Raw genomic sequence first — 13,428 nt, forward strand, 5'->3', positions numbered from 1 at the left:
ATAACCCATATACAAAACTGTAAGTAATGGATTGTTTTTATTAATTCTCAGTAAAATATAGAAAATCTCCCTCTTGTATTATGGTTTTAAAATAGTCCTAAATAAACATAAATTGTCTTAATATACTTGTCAGTCTCTATCTGCAAGTGTATTATTATCATTCATATTGACAGATGGCATTGATTTCCTTCACTTAAAAAACTTCAAAATTAAAATATTAAATAGTATCTTCATTGGAAGTAAATATAGGAAGAGGAATTATTTTACTCAAAATGCCTTTTTTATTTAAAAAAAAAACTGGGGTGTCAACATTCCTATTTACCACATAATTGTTTTCAAAATGTGAACATAGAACTGTTTATGACTAAATGCATGGTACCAAGACTTCAGTTTCGGAACAGTGCTTTTGTTGTTTATAAAGCCATAATACCTTGGGAATTAGGTTAGTGTAATGCTTCTGCTGTTTGTTGTTACTTCATTCTCTCCAAATAAATGAATGGTTCCCTCAGTACATGTGTTATTTCCTATTTTGAAGCCTCACTAAGTTGTATTTTTTTTCTACTGCATCATCTTGGTGATTTCTGTAAAAATGTAGTTTTCTTTGGCTCTTTGGATACTGTTGAAATATGGTCATAAATCCATACAAAGGCCAGGGACAGTGTTGAATTTGTTGGGGAGAGACCTGTCACTGTTTTCACTTACACAGTTCTTGGTAAATGTTTCTTTTCCAATAGAGAAATAGTTACTTTTAAGTTGGAGCTTTGAAGGGTTCTCATCTTGAAGCTGATTTGGGGAAGTGAAGTAAGTAAGGAAAATGATCTGAAAATAAGCTCTTGCCAGGTGGCCTTGCCTTTTGTTTATTATTTGTGATACTGAATAAAAGAAAGGATTAATATCTCTCCTTTTTACATTTTAAAAGTTAGATTTGCCTTCTGCTCTTGATGAGTTATTTTTATTTTTTGGTCTCTCAAAAGCACAAGAACCAAAGTCAAAAGTCTTTTACCTGATGTTGGCAGTCTGAGTATTTGTCTGTTCTACAAATCATTTCAACCACACTGCCAGTGGCAGCCTCTGGACTTCCATGAGAGGAGGACAGACTCAGTTAATATTTTAGCCATTCTTTATTTCTCTTGTGATAGGAATTGACATTCCCTGAATGAGCTAGACTGCTAGTACTTAAATTCTGTTATACTCTGTTCATGTATTACAGTTTGGGAGCTTAGGAAGTTTTTAGAGGTAATAGAAACTATAGTCCCCTTTTGGATGCGACTTGCATCTGTAATTAACTGCATTTCTGTTTTTATGTTCAGGTTTTGTTTGTGTTTTGAAAATTAGATTAAAACATGGGAATCTATGCTGTTAATTATAGCAGACATTTATATAGCATTTATTGGTTTACAGAATGTTTTAAACACTATGATTTGATCCATTATTAAACATTCCTTTGGTGTAGCTTGGTAACTATATTTTGGAGGTGAGTAAAAGTATTAATAAATAGCTAAAAGTAGTCCCTTAAAAATGCCTTCTGAGGCTCTCTAATCATAGTAATATTAGATGTTTCATGCTAAGTTTCTATATTTAAAGTACAGAGAAACACATATCCCTGAATGTAAGGGCTTTTTAAAAAAAATTTCAAACGTTAAATATTAGTAAATAGACCACAGTTTTCTATTCAGTCAACAAATAGTTAAGGTTAAGTTGCTATTTCTTTTCTTAGCTGTATTCAAATAAGACGTAAGACTCTGCTATGTAAAGGAACGATTTATAGGATGCAAGTGGTGTGTAGCTTTATCCCAAAATATTGTTCTCTAACCACTTGTCCAAACATTACATTAAATAAATTCTTTGGCATCTTAAACATGCAGCTGTTCCCCGCATGGATTTTGGTAAATAGTGTCTTAACATTTCAACCTCAGGGCAACTTTATGTGGTTAAAGGAAAGTTTTGGCTGACCTAAGACAGTGATGATTAAGTAAAAAGTCCCCATTATTTCTCTGATTTTTTTTTAATTGAATTTTAAAGTACTCTGTGAAATTTAATATTCAGAGGAATCAGTGATCTGATCGATTCGGGAGTTCCTTCCAGAGATACGAATGGCAACCCATCCACACCTTCCATTTCCATTCCATGTATAACTTTTATCCATGCTTCCCCAAAAATTTGCTGCCCAGTGTGCTGGAGGACTTTTCAAGTTCCCTTGGCATTGTCAGGATATCCCGAGAGGACTGAGGCTGTTTATCACCACTTGCTGTATGCCAAAGGACAGCCCAACTTCTCTTCCTAGCTTACAGTTCCTTTCTGATTGGATGGTTGGGTTTTATGTGCAGTTTCGTCACACAAGCATGCATCTCACCATTGCTCTATGTGTGATAGCTCGTTTTAGCTTCTTAAAAAGCAGCAATATTCATATTGGAATAGTGGTAGAATGTTATTTTGAGTCTGAGTGCCAGTTTCCATATTTTTAGATTGGTCTGTGTGGTACTTAAGTGGTATAGCAGATAGACTGTTGGATTTGGAGTCAGAAAGACCTGAGTTTAAATATTGCTTGAGACGTTTGTTAGTAGTGTGACTTTGGGTAAGACATTTAAACTTCTCGGCCTCAGTTTCCTCATCTGCAAAATAGGGATAATTGCACCTAACTTACTATGTTACGACGTTCAAATGAGATAATGGATGTAAAGCACTTTGCAGACTTTCAAGCATTATATACGTGCTAGCTATGGTCTGGTATGGGAGAAGGTCCAAAGAGTCTCATTATTTTGAAATGACCTTTTATTGTTCATATTGATAACTGGGTGCCATCTGGTGATTATATTTCATATATATGGTAAATATTGCTAATAATGATTTTCTTTGAAGCAGCAGATCTCTTTTTATTGTCCAATAAGAAAGAATGACTCTCCTGGTATTAGTGCTGATCGTCTTAAGGTCACTAGTTTGAATCCAGCCCAAATTAGTTCTGTCTTAGAGATTCTTCCATGTGATAAATGTATCCAGTTGAGTTAAGATAGCTGATTCATTCAGTTTTTAGGTAAGGAGTAGGGAAGAACTACCATCAGAGTAGGCATAATTTTCAGTTCTTTGTGGAGAAGGAAAAGAATTGAATGAAAATAAACTTAAACCGCCCTTCTCTGAGACACGTGGGACTGAAGCACGTTAATGAGGTCACTTTGGAGTAGCTTGCCGTGCTCCGTTTTCTGTGTGCGTGTAACGTCCTGCTTCCTCCTTTTAGTTTCCCTGATCCTGGCTGCCGGCACTGACGACTTCTTTGAAATAGAGGGGAAGGGGAAAGGCACCCAAGTAGGAGGGGACTCCTGCGGTTGTCACCTGGCCGGGGAGGAAGAGGGAAACACACCATGGTTGCTTTTTACAAGATATATTATATGTTTTTTAAAAAATAATAACTTAACTTTAGATCTCTTGGTTGTGTTTCTCCTGTTTAATTAGTCATCGAAATATTTGTATTTTAAGAAATTTGCTTTATGGAAACACAGAGGTTGAAAATGTTACCAGCCATTTAGACCCAAGCTTTTCAGTTCATTTTACGAAAAGTAATAGCACTGGAATAGAAAGGTGTTTAGAGAGCTGTTCTCTTTTTTTTTATTATTACTAATTTATTTTTAGTTCTCAGCATTCACTTCCACAAGATTTTGAGTTCCAGATTTTCTCCCCATCTCTACCCTACCCCCACCGCAAGACGGCATATATTCTGAATTACCCCTTCCCCTGATCTGCCCTGCCTTCTATCACACACGAACACCTTTCTTGTATCCCCGTCCCCTTCTGTTTTCCTGTAGGGCAGGATAGATTTCTGTACCCCATTGCCTTTATATTGTATTTCCCAGTTGTATGTAAAAACATTTTTTTAACATTTGTTTTTAAAACTTTGGGTTCCAAATTCTCTCCCTTCCTCCCTGCCCATCCACCCTCATTGAGAAGGAAGCAACTCGATACAGGTTGTACATGTGTAGTCATGCAAAACACTTCTATAACAGCCATGTTGTGAAAAACTTACTATATTTCCCTTCCTCCTATCCCACTCTCCATTTATTCCGTTCTAGAGAGCTGTTCTGCTGTTGCCAAATGTGTACCTGAAGCTTAGTGGTTGGTTGTTAAGTAAAGGAAATGGAAGAGATTGCTTGTTAACCTGAAAATTGAGGGCACTTCATCTCTTAAACTGGGTTGGTTAGGGATCTTCTAGTCATCATAATGTAGAAGCTGTTGGACTAACAGCACTCACAGAATCGTTTGTTGCAAAGTCAACATATTAATTATATGTTTTGCTAGGTTTTTCAGACATTCACTGTGATAATTTCTGTTGTTTTATTCTTATGTTCCAGTTGTTTGGTGGGTTGTATTTCCTAGAATCATAATCACAGCTCTTGGAACTGTATGAATTCTCCTACTTCAGGCTAGTGAATCATAATAAGCTGATGCAAATTTAGAGCCAAGGGTATATACATTTCTATGGTTTCTACCATTCAAGAGAATAGACTTTGAGTTAATACAAAAGAAAGGGAGAGGGTCCATTTCCTCTGTTGTCTTAATGGTTTTGTAATGTTTTGCCTAGTAGAACTGGTCCTGGCAATTCTGTTTTTTGTGCGCTTGGAGTGAGATTTCTAAAAAGTTTTAGCAAAAAAAAAAAAGTCTGACCCAGTCAAGGTCTAAAAGCTGATACAGCCATCTTTCAGGATTGAGGCATCAAAACCCGTGGAATTGCCAGTGTAGAGCACATAGATCTTAAAATGTTGTTTCAGAATTTGAGCTAAATAATATTAATAATAATATTGTTTGTTGTTCAGTTGTTTTTGACTCTTCGTGACCCCATTTGGGATTTTCTTGGTAGAGAAGCTGGAATGGTTTGCCATTTCCTTCTCCAGCTCATTTTACAGATGAGGAACTGAGACAAACAGGGTTAAGTGACTTGCCGGGGTCACATGGCTAGGAAGTGTCCCAAGGCTAGATTTAAACCCAGAAAGATGTCTTCCTGGCTGCAGGCCTGACACTTTATCCACAGTTACTATGTGCAAGGCACTCACTTGACCCGCACAATAACCTGACAGAGTAGGCGATCTTATCCCCATTTTACAGATGAGAAAACTGAGGCAAACAGAAGTTAAATGACTTGTCAAGGGTCACACAACTATTAAGTGTCTGAGGTCTTATTTGAACTCAAATCTTTCCAACTCCAGTTCCCACATCTTATCGCCGCCACCTAGCTGCCTCCAAAGTAGTTTGACTCATTTTCAACACAGTCCAGCTATGTGCCTAACTAGGCTACAGAGGTCAAAATAAATGATAAGCAGATGAATTAATGATAAATTGAGTAGGAAGAGAGTACTGACAATTTCAGATTGAAGTCAACAAAGGCTTCCCCTAGGAGGGAGTAAGTACCTAAGCTTTGAAGCTGTCTAAGAGATGGAGGCAAGGAAAAGGAGTGCATTCGATGCCATGGCACAGAGGGCAGGGCATTTGGGAGCTGCTTGTCTGCTGGTCTGCACAGTTGACTGTAGGAGAATAAGATGAAATCGGTCTGGAAAGGAAAATCCTAGCCAGACTGTACATTCCTTTAAATAGGAAACTCAGCAGTATTTGCATTTTGTCCTAGAGGCAATGGGGAGCCATTGAATAGTCAAAGATTATTTTGGCAGCTAATGGGGAGGATGGATTGGACTGGAGAAAGACTGGAATGGGGGGAGGGGGAGCCGTTGGCCTCTTAGAGTAGTCTAGGAGAGAGGCGATGAAAGCCTGATATGGGAAGCACTGCCATGTCATGTGAGTAGAGGGGATAAGGCCTTAGGGGACTTTCCATACATCTGGAGTCCTGTGGAGTTCACCGGCCATTTAGTCCTATGCAGTCATCAGAGAGATGAGGTAGCTTGGGTCTAAAGGGTTCCAGGGATTATAAAATTTGTAAGTCATTGAATCCAGGGGTTCCTTTTTTATTTATCCTATGGAACCCTTCTCAGAATGTTTTTCAATTACATTAAGTCTTGTGGGTGTGTGTGCATACATAGGTGTGTGTTAATTACAAAGGAAATCGACTCTAGTGAAATATGGTTATCAAACTTTTTCCCCCCAAGTTCCCAGATTCCAAGTGAAGGCCCCAGATCTTGTCTAACCAGACCAACCACCTTATTCTCCAAATGAGGAAAGTGCCCACCCAAGTTCCACAGTCATCAGCTCCCTTCCACAAAGTATTGACTCTCTTTTATACATCTGAGTTTTTTGTGTCTCAGGTATCTGAGGTGAAGTAGGAGAGAAGGTTTGGGGAGGGGCCTAATCTGGGAGTTCGCCGTACCAATGAAATCACAGGAATAGTCCCTGTCCTTCTGTATACTCATGTGTCTATGTTTGTAGGCAGACACACATACATATCTCTCAGCCAGTATTTACTTAGTGCCTACAGTATACTTGGCACCATGCCTAAGCAGTATTTGGGAGACATCTACACAGAGATGACAAGCAAATATATGAGAGCACATGAGGTTACTTATACAAAGCATAGAAAGAAAACAAGTCCCAGGACCCAACGTTGGGGGCCACTCACGCTGCACAGAAAGAAGAAAGTGGAGCACAGATTCTGAAAAGAACTGTTAGGAAGGAGGAATGAGGAGTGACAGGAAAGCCTGACGAGGAGGAGCGTGCATGCAGAGAAGGTAAATGATGGAAGGTGTTGGTAGGTGAAGGGAGGTCAAGAAGGAGGAAGACTGGGGAAAGGCTTTCCTTTTTAGCACTAGAGAGCGCTTATTGATAACGCTAGAGAGAACAGAATGTCTCCTTTAAGTCCATTGGATGGAGTCAGAAGTGAGTTCTGGACGTCGGCATGATAGACTAGAGGGATGAACACTTGGGGACTGGCAGCCTGGATTCAAGTTCCAACTCGGTCATTGACTGCCTGTACAACCTGGGACAAGTTGATTAGCCTCTGCAACACTGTTTTTGTCAAATGAGTACACTGGCTAAACTGCCTCCTGCTGTTCTGTGTGACCTTAGACAAGTCATTGAACCTCCTGGCCTCAGATCCTTCCTGTAAATTGAGGAGTTTCACCTGTATGTACTTAGGGTTCCTTACAGCTCTATGTCTACCTTATGATAATGCATTTAAATTTTCTTCAGAATCGGAGAGGATCAGCAGAGGTCAGAATACATTTGGCCAAAATATACTGAGAGTTACACAAAGATGCTTTGCTTGTGCCTCACTCAGCAGAATATTGTTTGAACAACAAGAATAATAATAAGAAGTCCTTCCCACCATCCATCTCCATCCTGATTGAGGACAGTACTTTCAGAAATTATTAGGAGTAACCTTTTTTTTTCCCTGAGACAAAATTAATCTCATTACTATGTTGATTGCACTTTTACATATTATCAAAGGTTTTCCCTACCTTGCACCTAGAATGTATGTTTGTGAATCAATAGACTGTCAAAAATGTTACTTTTAAACAGTTTCAAACTATAGCATTCTGGTTGACAAAGCCAAGATTAGACCTGGCACAATATATATAAGCCTTACTTCCCCGCAATTCCTCTCCACCTTTTGTTTTCCTGATACCCAATTACTGCCTCCTTTTGCCGTTAAAGAGAGTAGACCTCCCTTGACTTTCAAAAACTGCCATGTTCTTTATACTTTCCCTTTATGGTAAAATCATTAGGAATTTCTTTTCTTTAATGGTTCAGGCTTATAATAATAGAAACTTAATTGAATAGCTACTCTAGGCATTACTCCTAAAATTTACATAATCCTTAACAATGAAAATGATAGGCCACATCATTATGTAGGTCAATTTGGGAAGCAAGTGACACTTACATTCAGACTAATGCCATATATATTTATATAAATCCTGGGAGAAAAGCGTTCTGAGGAGTAAAAACAAAAAACCCAATTTGAGACATAGGACAGATTTAACCTCTTGACATCCCCATGTGGACATCAGCATAATTAAGGTGGTAGGAGCAGGAACACTCCAAAAAGGGTGCACAGCTCAACCTCTTCATCTCACTGTTGAGTAACTCAGTCTGTTTCCAGAATGCTGCCTGCAAAGTGTAACAGATATACATCCCTTTGACTTACACTTTAATATTGAAGATGCTGTCAAAACGTGTGTGTGTGTGTGTGTGTGTGTGTGTGGCTAATCCCAAGAGTGATTTCATTCAGCAAATATGTAATGAGTGCCTTTGCATCTCCCTGACAGATTTCTTAAAATAGATAAAATATAGTTGTGTTCTTTTGTGTCCATTTTTTGGATCATACAAAGGAAATGAGATATCATTAAAGAAATATTTTATTTGGAGTCCTAGTACCTGAGTTCTGTTCCCATCTCTTGACACTTCACACCTGTGTGACCTTGGGCAAATCCTCTGGGCCTGAATTTCCATATCTAGAAAATAAGGGGGTTGGACTAGTTATCCTCAAAGATTCCATCCAGCTTTCTGTCATCATGTAATTGGCATTAACTGTTAGCAGCTAAGATAGTTAACATTCATATAAAGCCTTAAGGTTTATAAAGCACTTAATTCTAAATCTAACACTGGGAGAGAGATATTCCGTATGTTGGCTATCCCCATTTTATTCATGAGGAAACTAAGGCTTTGAGAAGTTTAGTTCCTTGCTTATACACTTAAACTACTACATGCTTGAAGTAGAATTTTAACCCAGATCCCTCCTGATTCCTAAATCCAGTTTTCCTCACATAATCCCATACTGCCTCTTGGGATTAAATGCCAAAATAAATTCTGTGGGAGCTCATAGCATGAGAGGTCAGCTGAAATGGAGGTGGTTTCAAGAATGGCTTTAATTTAGATCAGAGCAGAAGGGTAGGGTTTGGCCAGGTAGCCAGGGAGAGAAAGAGCAATGGTGATGGTGGGAATGTGACTCTTAAGAGTCACATGCTTGTTGAATTCAAGCGCAATGAACTGAAATTTGATTCATTTAGGTTTTAGCAAAGCATTTAACAAAAAGTGTCTCATGCTATTCTTGTCGGAAGGATGGAGAGATAAGGGCTAGAAAGCAGTCCTGAGAACTAGTTTAATGAGTAGGAATAATAGATCATAAGATCAGACTAAAAGTTTAAAGAGGCGTCTTTTGGTTAATTCCCTCATTTTATAACTCTAGAAACTCAGGTTCAGACAGGTTTAAATGACTTGTCCAGGGTCTTGTGAGCAGTAATAATAACTGACATGTATTTCCTCTTATTAAAGTTCATCAAGTACTTTACATACATTATCTCATTTCATCATCACAGTAACTTTGTGAGGTAGGCGCTGTTATTGTGCAGATTGTACAGATGAAAAAATGAGGCTTGGCCAGATGCTGGCTTGCCTGGGAGTCAGTTAGCAGTTAGCAGTTGTCTGAGATGTGGTTTGAACCAAGATCATCCTGACTCCCAAGTCCAACACTTTATCTCTTGTGTCCTGCTTATCACTCACACAAAGCTAAGAGGAGTTGCTGATAGCAAGGTTGAAAGGATTAGCCTCCAGAAAGATCTTGATAGGTGAAAATCCTGAGCCAAATCTAATGAGCTGGTATTGGAATAAGGTGTAGGTCAGATGAGATAATAATTGTAAAGTGCTTAGCGCATAACAAGTGCTGTATAAATGTTAACGGTTATTACCGTTAGTATATTTAGGTTCCACAAATCAACCTCACTAGTACAGGATGGGGCATTGTAGCTAGACAGCAGTTAATCTGAAAAAAATCTGTGATTGCATATACCACCAGCTCAGAGGAGAAACAGTTAGTCTGGGGATAGAGAGCTGGCTTCAGATGACTCTGAGACCCTGGGCACACCACTGAACTCCTGGGTGCACGTTGAGGCTGTTTTCCAAGGCTCGAAGTTGCTGAGAAAGTGCTAACTTGCATCAGAGGGAGTTTCTATATCAAAGAAATCACAGAGCCAGAGTACAATTCCTATCCTATAAACCCAGCCATGTGATATTACAGTCAGAAAATCTCATGCCCCTTGAAGCTGCTCTAAGAAAACTGTAGAGTCAAACTTTGCTTGACGAATTGCAGTTGTGCCCAGTAGTGTTCCCTCCTTGAATTCTTCTCTCCTCTCCTTTCCTTCCAGAGGAGGGAAGATGGGGAAGCAGGGGTTGTTAGGACCGCTCTAGACAGAAGAGAGAAGAGGGTCATTTCAAGCATTTTTTATAATACACAGAAGAAAACAGAATGGAGGCCAGAAAGAATGATAGACCTGTGGGACAGCAAGAGAAATAACTTAGATATAACAGAGTTACAGTTTCATGTGCAGCCTTCTTTTTCGCCCATGTATATGAAAATCCCTGTTTTATTTGTTGTTCAAGTTCAGAATTTTAAAAAAATAAAGTCTGTGAGCTCCTAGAGGGTAAGGGCTCTCCTCCTCTTTGTATCGGTATCCTCAGTTGTAAGCACAGTGCCTGGCACGTGATGAGAGTTATACACCTTTGTTTCATTCATTCACCAGAGACAGACCCACAGGCAGGCTCAGGACTCTGTGCTGGTCAGATGGCACCTGCAGTTTGGTGCAGTCTGTCTCCCTTTTCCAATCTATCCTTATTGTTGGTCAATTTGTGTCCAACTCTGTTACCCAGTTTGGGGTTTTCTTGGCAGAGATACTGTAGCGGTTTGCCATTTTCTCCTCCAGTTCATTTTCAGGATGAGGAAATGGAGGCAAACAGTGAATGAAGTAACTTGCCTAGGGTCGCACAGCTAGTAAGTGTCTAAGGATAAATTTGAGCTCGGGAAGATGAGTCTTCCTGGCTCCAGGCACTCTGGCATCACTGAGCTGCCCTAATCCTTTCTCTTCATAGGTGTCAAAATGATTTTCCTAAAACTCATATAAGATTCCTCCTACCCAAATCTTAAATGGCTTCCTACTGCTTCTAGGATAAAATACAAAATCTCAGATTTCCCTCCCCCCCACCCCCACCACCATAATGTGGCTCACATGAATCTATATGATCTTATTTCAGAGGACTGCCCTTCACATTGGCTTGTTCAGTGTTCCCTGTGTATACAGCTTCCTATTTCCTTCCTCACTGTGCCTTGCAGACTAGCCTTCAAAGTACAGCTCTGGTGCCGCTTCTTTCATGGGAGGGACCTTTTCTGATAATCCTCACCCATCACCCAGGAGCAAACTCTCCCTTTTGTTTTCTTGACATTTACTTGTGTTGTATTTTCTTCTGCTTTTCCCCACCTCCTGTGGAGCACAACCAACCTTCCTTTAAATTGATCCAATGGAAAAGTCAGCCAGTCAGCATTTGTTAAGTCTGTTCCCAGTGCCAGACACTGTGCTAAGCCCTGGAGCTACCGAGAAAAACCAAAGACAATCTCTACTCTCAAGGAACTCGCCATCTAATGACACTTGGAAGTCACTAAACTGTACATACCATTTGGCTCCAGGGATCCCACTATTGGGCATTAATCCTAAGGAGGTCAAAGATGGGCAAAGTTCCACAATACAAAAATGTTTATAATGGTCCTTTTAGTGTCAGCAAAAGACTAGAAGCAGAATCAGTGTTGATCAGTTGGGGAGGTAGCTGAAGAAGTGGTGATGTGATGATATTGGACTGAAGTAAATCATTATGGAGCATTAAGAGAACTTGGAAAGACGCAAGAAATGTTGCAGCATGAACTGAACAGAACCAAGAGAAAGCAGCTTTGTGACAACTCAGAGTTGCAGGCTGACGGGGCCTAGACTAGCTGATTTCTGAAGGCCCTTTCAACTACTCAGATTTGTTGATTTAGGACCTCCTGTGTGCAAGAAGAGGGAGATGACTAAAGGAAGATCTGTTTGGTTAAGTCTTTGTGCTGAGCCTGGAAGGAAGAATGCTGACAGTCTCTGATGAGTAGGGAGGGCAGGGTATTCTAAGGCTAGAGGGAGAGCCTGAGAGCAGCTAGTTGTCTTGTTTGGCTAGAAGTATGACCTGTGGAAGGAGGTCATGTGTTCCTTCCAGTTCTTGAATGAAAGAAAACTAGTCTGGAACTGGCTGGGAGAGAGCCGTGCATGCCGTGCTAAGGACTTGGTTTATCCAAAAGGCTCCAGAGGGGTTTGAGATTTAGCAGCCAAAGATTGGAGATGAAATGGAGAAGTAGGAAGTAGGAACCAGCTTCCTATTCAGAAGCTTTTTGAGTAGTTTGCAGTGGAGGTAGGTGACAAGGGTCTGAACTGATGCCGTGGCCTGGTACCTAGAAGTATAGCAAGAGATGCTGCATAGCTAAAATTAACAAGCTAAGCAGAACTTTGACTACTAATTAGATGTGAGGAATGAGTGAGAAGGAAAGTCATGGACGACTTTAGGGCTGCAAGCCTTTGTGGCTAGAAGTATGAGAGTGCCCTTGTGATACGGGAATGGAGCTCAGGAGAGAGAGTAGGACTTGATGTATATGTATATATTGGGAGGTATCTCTGTAATTATCAGGGAAAAATTGAAGCTGTGTGAGCTGATGAAATCACAAAGTGAGAGAGAGTACACAATTAAAAAAAGAGCTTTGAGAGACCCATTTGGGGTAAGTAGGGATCAGAGATAGATAATAAACCATCAGAGAATAATGAAAAGGTATGGTTCGACAAATAGAAAGAGACCCAGATGAGAAAAGTGTCATGGAAATGAAGGGAGGAAAAAGTAACCGGGGAGGAAGGGGGATAGTCAGTATCAGAAGTTGCCAAGAGAAAATTGAGAAAAGCCCACTGCATTTAGCAGTTACAAGATGGTTTGTCGACCTTTGAAAGGATATTGTCCTTGAAGTGGAATTGGGCATAGTGAAGAGGGTACTGGATCTGGTCACAAAGTTTCAACTTTTTTCTCACCATTTCTGAGCTCTGTAACCCTGGCCAAGTGACATACCTTTCTGTGATTCCTCATCTGTAAAATGTTTAATTTCTGTAACACATCATAGAGTTATTGTGAAGATCAAATGAGATCATACATATAAAGTGCTCTGTCAGCCTTAAAACTTCATGTAAATGTCCGTTTTTATTATCATCCTCATATATTATTAGAGAAATGTGGAATAGTCCGATTATGAGGTAAAGAAAGCAGCTAGGCAGGAAGTAGAGCTGAGAATATTCCCTGAGAAGTGAGCAGTCTCTCTTTCATTCCACTGCCACCCTTGGCTGAACGCCTAGATATGTTCAAGTTTGGGCGACCGTTTGTCTGGGTCTGGGATATTGTAAAGTGCAGTCAGTGTGAAGGAAAGTTTTGAATTAGGAAACCTTTAAGATCTCTCCCAGGTCTGTGTCCGTGTTCCTCGGAGCCTCATTCTCTCTCCCCTAGACTGCTGCATCGTAGTATCTTCCCCACAGGTCTCCCTGTGTCCTGTCCACTGCCTCTGATCCCTCTTCCCCACAGGTCTCAGAACAGCCTTCTGAGTCACACTGCCATCCTAACATGGCACTGTTTTGCTTATAGAATGAAGTCCAAAGTCCTTGCCCTAGTGTTCATGGC

At 40.0% G+C, this 13,428-nt stretch overlaps 1 protein-coding gene across 2 annotated transcripts in view; it reads left to right on the forward strand.

Moving 5' to 3' along the window:
* The window catches only part of JMJD1C (jumonji domain containing 1C), a 188,453-nt gene that overhangs the window by 87,183 nt on the left and 87,842 nt on the right, over positions 1 to 13,428 (forward strand). The window lies entirely within an intron of this gene.

This window comes from Vombatus ursinus, unplaced genomic scaffold (assembly GCF_900497805.2).
Source record: "Vombatus ursinus unplaced genomic scaffold, bare-nosed wombat genome assembly UNPS02014847.1, whole genome shotgun sequence".
NCBI lineage: Eukaryota > Metazoa > Chordata > Mammalia > Diprotodontia > Vombatidae > Vombatus > Vombatus ursinus.